Here is an 8,383-nt window from a genome sequence, read left to right on the forward strand (position 1 = left end):
TCATCAGATGACCAAAATATTGGAGTTTCTGTCTCAGCATCAGTCCTTCCAATAAATATTCAGTGTTGATTTCCTTTAGGATTGACTGGATTTTATATCCTTGCTGTCCAAAGTATTTTCAAGATCTTCTCCTGTAAAAGTTTGAAAGCATCATTTTTTCAGCACTCATCCTCCTTTATTGACCAACTCTCAACATCCACACATGACTACTTTGACTATACAGACTTTTGTCAGCAAAGTGATGTCTTTGCTTTTAATATGCTGCCTAGGTTTGTCATAGCTTTTCTTCCAAGGTGCAAGCATCTTTTAATTTTGTGGCTGTAGTCACCATCCACAGTGATTATGGAGCCCAAGAAAATTAAATCTGTCACTGTTTCCACTTTTTCCCCATCTATTGCCATGAAGTGATGGGACTGGATGCCATGATCTTTGTTTTCTGAATGTTGAGTTTTAACCCAGCTTTTCACTCTCCTCTTTCACCTTTATCAAGAGGCTCTTTCATTACTCTTCACTTTCTTTCATTAAAGTTGTATCAGGTACATATCTGAGGTTGTTGATATTTCTCACAGCAATCCTGATTCCAGCTTGTGCTTCATGCATCCTGGCATTTCACATGATGTACTCTGCATATAAGTTAAATAAGCAGGGTGACAACATACAGCCTTGATGTACTCCTTTCCCAATTTTGAGCCAGTCTGTTGTTCCATGTCTGATTCTACGTGTTGCTTCTTGACCTGCATACAGATTTCTCAGGAAGCAGGTGAGGTGGTCTGGTAGTCCCAACTCTTTAAGAATTTTCCACAGTTTTTTTGTGATCCACACTGTCAAAGGCTTTAGTGTAGTCAATGAAACAGTTTTTTTTTTTTTCTTTTTTTAATTTCCTTCATGGTTGAACAAAAAAGGCAGTGAGGACCACAGAGGGCATGGTTCCAATATGGCAGCAGTGATGGATGTGGACACCCCAAGTGGCACCATGGAAAACATGGGCAAGAAGAGCTTTGAAGTGAAACAAGTGGAATGCAGTAGATTTTGGGGCCTGGAATATTGTGGTTGATGACCATGCCATCTGCAGGAACCACATCATGATCGTTCCATAAAATGTTGAGCTAAGCAGGTATCTGCAGCTTCTGAAAAGTGCACTGTTGCATCGGGAATCTGGGACCATGATTTCTTTTCCACTGCTTCTCCTGCTGTCTCAAAACATGGTAGGTGTGTCCACTGGATGACAGAGAGTGGGAATTCCAAAAGTATGGGCACTAGAAAAGAATTCTTGCAAGTCCAATTGTTTCATTATTCATTTAATGATTCACTCTGTGCATGCTAAGTCACTTCAGTCATGTCTAACTCTTTGAGATGCTATTGACCATAGCACATGAGGCTTTTCTGTCCTTTGGATTCGCCAGGCAAGAATACTGGAGTGGGTGGCCATGGCCTCCTCCAGGGGAACTTCCCAACCTAGGGATGGAACCTGAGTCTCCTAAGTCTCCTGCATTGGTAGTCAGGTTCTTTACTACTAGCACTACCTGGACTGTTCCTTAATTATAAAACAGATATTGATGCACGATACTGGATGCTTGGGGCTGGTGCACTGGGATGACCCAGAGGGATGGTATGGGGAGGGAGGAGGGAGGAGGGTTCAGGATGGGGAACACGTGTATACCTGTGGCGGATTCATTTCGATATTTGGCAAAACCAATACAATATTGTAAAGTTTAAAAATAAAATAAAATTAAAAAAAAAACAAACCAGAATTCTGTTTTTGTGCTTTGTCTTTTCAGTCTGCTCTTCCTGCAGCCATATTATATGATGTGTCAAATGAAATCCAGTTCATGTCTCTTATATTTGCTATATCTTGTATTCCTAGGTTGGAAAGCCAGCTTTTGAAAGAGATGTTTTTTCATTAGAGCCAGAGCAGAATTGTCCTGTGAGCACATTGCTTGTCTCAAGGAAGCCTGGTTACTGATGGCAGTCTTGGCAAGTCCCCTCTCTGCTCCAAGGTTTTCTCCTATATAAAGCAGCTTCTAAGAGCTAAATGACATCAGGTGGATGCAGAAAGAGGCTTTATAAACTATAAAGCCACTGTAAAATGTAAACATTTGTATGACCTGTTGCTTTCTCTTCTTAGTTTGCAAAAGTAAATTTGGAAAAATAATTAATATGTAATCTTGGCTAGCTAAGAGCAATTTATGAACTTAAGTTGAAAATTGATATCATTTAAATTGAGTTAATGGGAGAATACAAGTTTCCTTCCCCACTGCCACTTTTTGCAATTTCTTTAAAATGTCTTGCCCATAGCAGGAATCACCCTTTCTAAAACTGATTGAATATAGTCATTAACTGAGAAAGTACAGTTTATTACACTGGCTCTCGAAATATTGGGGCTTCCTGCTTAGCTCAGTTGGTAAAGAATCTTCCTGCAGTGCTGGAGACCTGGGCTCGATTCCCGGGTCAGGAAGATCCTCTGGAGAAGGAAATGGCAGCCCACTCCAGTATTCTTGCCTGGAGAATCCCATGGACAGAGGAGCCTGGCTGGCTAATCAATAGGGTCAAAAGAGTCAGACACAACTTATCACTATCTTTCTTTCTTTCTCAAAGTATGGTCTGAGGACTCTTGGGGTACCTGAAACACTTTCAGAAGGTTCATGAAATTTCTTTTCCAACTGCCCGGCTGTATGGGGTCCACTTTTCCTTATATTTCAACCAAAATATGTTCAAATGAAGCTGACAAGAGACCCCATCTGTCTTCTATTAAATCAGATATAAAAGGCAAAAATGCCACTCTTCTAATGATTTATTTTTTGTTTTTAAAAAGTTAATTTTAATAAAAATATGTTGAAAAAAATAGACAGCAATATTTGGCCTGTGGGCTGTTGTTTTCTACCTTTATTCTAGGCCTTTGGAGGCCTCTGCAGGATGCTATGTGGACTATGCCTAGAATTAGACTACCTCACTTCTGCCCACATTCCATTAGCTAGAACTCAACTATCTGATCATACCTAACTGCAAGGGACACTGGGAAATGTAGTTTTTCTATGTGTCCAAGAAAAGGGAATGTGCATATTGCTGAACATTAGTATTTTCACCTTTGCCTGCTTTTTCTGGTAACCAAATTTTCATCCTCTCCCAGTTTCCCACATATAGATAATGTATGTGGGATCTAGATAATGTATGTCCTCTACAACTTGTCAGGTGCAAATTGTCATAGACTTGTGACTATGTACTTGGTGTCCATCCCTGCTGCTGCTGCTGCTGCTCCTAAGTCACTTCAGTCGTGTCTGACTCTGTGTGACCCCATAGACGGCAGCCCACCAGGCTCCCCTGTCCCTGGAATTCTCCAGGCAAGAACACTGGAGTGGGTTCCCATTTCCTTCTCCAATGCATGAAAGAGAAAAGTGAAAGTGAAGTCGCTCAGTTGTGTCCGAGTCTTCACGACCCCATGGACTGCAGCCTACCAGGCTCCTCAGTCCATGGGATTTTCCAGGCAAGAGTACTGGAGTGGGGTGCCATTGCCTTCTCCGAGTGTCCATCCCTAGTGTTCATCAAAAAGAACAGTTCCATTTGGAAAGGTAAAACAAGGAGACACAGCCATTACTCATCAGGGGTGGTCCAGCTGGACAAGTGTTGTGAAAGTTCCTAACTCAGATTGCAGGGGAAGATCTTTGATTCTTCCCCGAGTCAGCTGTCTGGAAGGAATTCTTTTGTGCATTGTGCTCTGTGCCCCCCCGTCTCTATCCTGTGGAATTTTCTTCCTTATTTCTTCTTCTCATTGGCACAACTGAAGTGGGCTGTGCCTTCCTTGGGGCTGCAGAGTTTTGTCAGCCCACTGTCTGTTGTTGATCAGTCGCCTAGTCATATCTGACTCTTTGTGGTCCTATGGACTACAGCGTAGCAGGCCTCCCTGTCCCCCACCATCACCCAAAGTTTGCCCAAGTTCATGTCCATTGCATTGGTGATGCCATCCAGACTTCTCATCCTCTGATGCCCTCTTCTCCTCCTGCCCTCAATCTTTCCCAGCATCAGGGACTTTTCCAATTAGTCGACTGTTTGCATTAGATGACCAAAATACTGGAGCTTCAGCACAAGCATCAGTCTTCCAATGAATATTCAGAATTGATTTCCCTTAAGATTGATTGGTTTGATCTCCTTGCTGTCCAAGGGACTCTCAGGAGTTTCTCCAGCACCACAGTTTGAAGACATAATTCTTTGGTGCTCCACCTTCTTTATGGTTCAGCTCTCACAAATGTATGTGACCACTGTGAAGAACATAGCCTTGACTATACGGACCTTTGTTGGCAAAGCCTCTGCTTTTCAACACACTGTCTAGGTTTTTCATCAGTTTCCTGCCAAGAAACAATCATCTTCTAATTTCATGGCTTCAGTCACCATCCACAGGGATTTTAGAGCCTAAGAAGAGGAAGTCTGTCACTAGTTCCACCTTTTCCCTTTCTATTTGCCATAAAGTAAGGGGCTGGTGGACAAGAAAATGGCAGCCCACTCCAGTGTTCTTGCCTGGGGAATCCCAGGGACGGGGGAGCCTGGTGGGCTGCCGTCTATGGGGTCGCACGGAGTTGGACACGACTGAAGTGACTTAGCACCAGCAGCAACAGCAGTAAAGGGGCTGGATGTCACGATCTTAGTGTTTTTTTTGTTTTGTTTTGTTTTGTTTTTTTAATATTTAGCTTTGAACCGGCTTTTTTACTCTTCTCCTATACCCTCATCAAGAGGTTCTTTAATTCCTCTTTGCTTTCTGCCATTAGAGTGGTATCATCTGCCTATCTGAGGTTATTGATGTTTCTCCCAGCTATCTTGATTCCAGCTTGTAGCTCAAACAGCCCAGCATTTTTCATGATGTACTCATCATATAGGTTAAACAGGGTGACAGCAGACAGCCCTGTCATATTCCTTTCTCAATCTTGAGCCAATCAGTTGTTCCACACAGGGTTCTAACTGTTGCTTCTTAACCCGCATATAGGTTTCTCAGGAGACAGGTAAGATGTTCTGGTATTCCCATCTCTTTAAGAGCTTTCCAAAGTTTCTTATGATCCACACAGTCAAAGGCTTTAGCATAGTTCATGAAACAGAGCTAGATGTTTTTCTGGAATTCCCTAGATATCTCTATGATCCACTGAACATTGGCAATTTGATCTCTAGTTCTTCTTCCTTTTCTAAACCCAGCTTGGACATCTGGGAATTCTTGGTTCACATAATGTTTAAGCCTAGCATGCAAGATCTTAAGCAAGACCTTACTAGCATGGGAGATGAGTACAATCGTCCAATGGTTGGCACGTTCTTTAGCACTACCCTTCTTGGAAACTGGGATGAGGATTGACCTTTTCCAGTCCTGTGGCTACTGCTGGCTCTTCCAGATTTGCTGACATATTGAATGGCATATGCATCATCCTTTAGGGTTTGAAATAGTTCTGCTGGAATTCCATCATATCAACTAGCTTTATTAACAGCAGTGCTTCCTAAGGCCCACTTGATTTCACTCTCCAGAATGTCTGGCTCTGAGTGACTGACCATACCATTATAGTAATCTGATTCATTAAGATCTTTTTGTACAGTTCTTCCATGCATTCTTTCCATCTCTTCTTGATCTCTTCAGTGCCTACTAGATCTCTACTGCCTCCGTCTTTTATTGTGCCCATCTTATGTTCCCTTGATAGTTCCAATTTTCCTGAAGAGACCTCTATCTAGTCTTTCCTGTTCTGTTGTTTTCTTCTAGTTTTATATACTGTTCATTGAATAAGGCCTTCTTGTCTCTCCGTGTTGTTGTTTGAAACTCTGTGTTTAGTTGGATATATCTTTCCCTTTCTTCCTTGCTTTTCCGTTCTCTTCTCTCTTCAGCTATTTGTAAAACCTCCCCAGATAACCTCTTTGCCTTCTTGCTTTCTTTTCCCTTTGGGATGGTTTTGTTTGCTGTCTCCTGCACAGGCAATCTAATCACACTAGGACCACACCCTTGTCTAACTCAATGAAACTAAGCCATGCCGGTGGGGCAACTCAAGATGGGCGGGTCATGGTGGAGAGATCTGACAGAATGTGGTCCACTGGAGAAGGGAATGGCAAACCACTTCAGTATTCTTGCCTTGAGAACCCCATGAACAGTATGAAAAGGCAAAATGATAGGATACTGAAAAAGGAACTCCTCAGGTCAGTAGGTGCCCAATATGCTACTGGTGATCAGTGGAGAAATATCTCCAGAAAGAATGAAGGGACGGAGCCAAAGCAAAAACAATACCCAGCTGTGGATGTGACTGGTGATAGAAGCAAGGTCTGATACTGTAAAGAACAATACTGCATAGGAACTTGGAATGTCAGGTCCATGAATCAAGGCAAATTGGAAGTGGTCAAACAAGAGATGGCAAGAGTGAATGTCGACATTCTAGGAATCAGCAAACTCAAATGGACTGGAATGGGTGAATTTAACTCAGATGACCATTATATCTACTACTGCGGGCAGGAATCCCTCAGAAGAAATGGAGTAGCTATCATGGTCAACAAAAGAGTCCGAAATGCAGTACTTGGATGCAATCTCAAAAATGACAGAACGGTCTCTGTTTGTTTCCAATGCAAACCATTCAATATCACGGTAATCCAAGTCTATGCCCCAACCAGTAACGCTGATGAAGCTGAAGTTGAACGGTTCTATGAAGACCTAAAAGACCTTTTAGAACTAACACCCAAAAAAGATGTCCTTTTCATTATAGGGGACTGGAATGCAAAAGTAGGAAGTCAAGAAACACCTGGAGTAACAGGCAAATTTGGCCTTGGAATATGGAATGAAGCAGGGCAAAGACTAATAGAGTTTTGCCAAGAAAATGCACTGGTCATAACAAACACCCTCTTCCAACAACACAAGAGAAGACTCTATACATGGACATCACCAGACGGTCAACACTGAAATCAGGTTGATTATATTCTTTGCAGCCAAAGATAGAGAAACTCTATACAGTCAGCAAAAACAAGACCAGGAGCTGACTGTGGCTCAGACCATGAACTCCTTATTGCCAAATTCAGACTGAAATTGAAGAAAGTAGGAAAAACCACTAGACCATTCAGGTATGACCTAAATCAAATCCCTTATGATTATACAGTGGAAGTGAGAAATAGATTTAAGGGCCTAGATCTGATAGATAGAGTACCTGATGAACTATGGAATGAGGTTCGTGACATTGTACAGGAGACAAGGATCAAGACCATCCCCAAGGAAAAGAAATGCAGAAAAGCAAAATGGCTGTCTGGGGAGGCCTTACAAATAGCTGTGAATAGAAGAGAAGAGAAAAGCAGAGGAGAAAAGGAAAAATATAAGCATCTGAATGCAGAGTTCCAAAGAATAGCAAGAAGAGATAAGAAAGCCTTCCTCAGCGATCAATGCAAAGAAATAGATGAAAACAACAGAATGTGAAAGACTAGAGATCTCTTCAAGAAAATTACAGATACCAAGGGAACATTTCATGCAAAGATGGGCTCAATAAAGTACAGAAATGGTATGGACCTAACAGAAGCAGAAGATATTAAGAAGAAGTGTCAAGAATACACAGAAGAACTGTACAAAAAAGATCTTCACGACCCAGATAATCACAATGGTGTGATCACTGACCTAGAGCCAGACATCCTGGAATGTGAAGTTAAGTGGGCCTTAGAAAGCATCACTACGAACGCAGCTAGTGGAGGTGATGGAATTCCAGCTGAACTATTTCAAATCCTGAAAGATGATGCTGTGAAAGTGCTGCACTCCTTATGCCAGCAAATTTGGAAAACTCAGCAGTGGCCACAGGACTGGAAAAGGTCAGTTTTCATTCCAATCCCAAAGAAAGGCAATGCCAAAGAATGCTCAAACTACTGCACAATTGCAGTCATCTCACACGCTAGTAAAGTAATGCTCAAAATTCTCCAAGCCAGGCTTCAGCAATACGTGAACCGTGAACTTCCAGATGTTCAAGCTGGTTTTAGAAAAGGCAGAGGAACCAGAGATCAACTTGCCAACATCCGCTGGATCATGGAAAAAGCAAGAGAGTTCCAGAAAAACATCTATTTCTGCTTTATTGACTATGCCAAAGCCTTTGACTGTGTGGATCACAATAAACTGTGGAAAATTCTGAAAGAGATGGGAATACCAGACCACCTGATCTGCCTCTTGAGAAATCTGTATGCAGGTCAGGAAGCAACAGTTAGAACTGGACATGGAACAACAGACTGGTTCGAAATAGGAAAAGGAGTACATCAAGTTTGTATATTGTCACCCTGCTTATTTAACTTATATGTAGAGTACATCATGAGAAATGCTGGACTGGAAGAAACACAAGCTGGAATCAAGATTGCCGGGAGAAATATTAATAACCTCAGATATGCAGATGACACCACCCTTATGGAAGAAAGT

General features: G+C 42.0%; 1 pseudogene; it reads left to right on the forward strand.

Moving 5' to 3' along the window:
- The first annotated feature begins 934 nt into the window (after positions 1-934).
- LOC102402101 lies at positions 935-1,260 on the forward strand (annotated as a pseudogene).
- Positions 1,261-8,383: the final 7,123 nt, after the last annotated feature.

Source organism: Bubalus bubalis, chromosome 4 (assembly GCF_019923935.1).
Source record: "Bubalus bubalis isolate 160015118507 breed Murrah chromosome 4, NDDB_SH_1, whole genome shotgun sequence".
In the NCBI taxonomy this organism is placed as follows: Eukaryota; Metazoa; Chordata; class Mammalia; order Artiodactyla; family Bovidae; genus Bubalus; species Bubalus bubalis.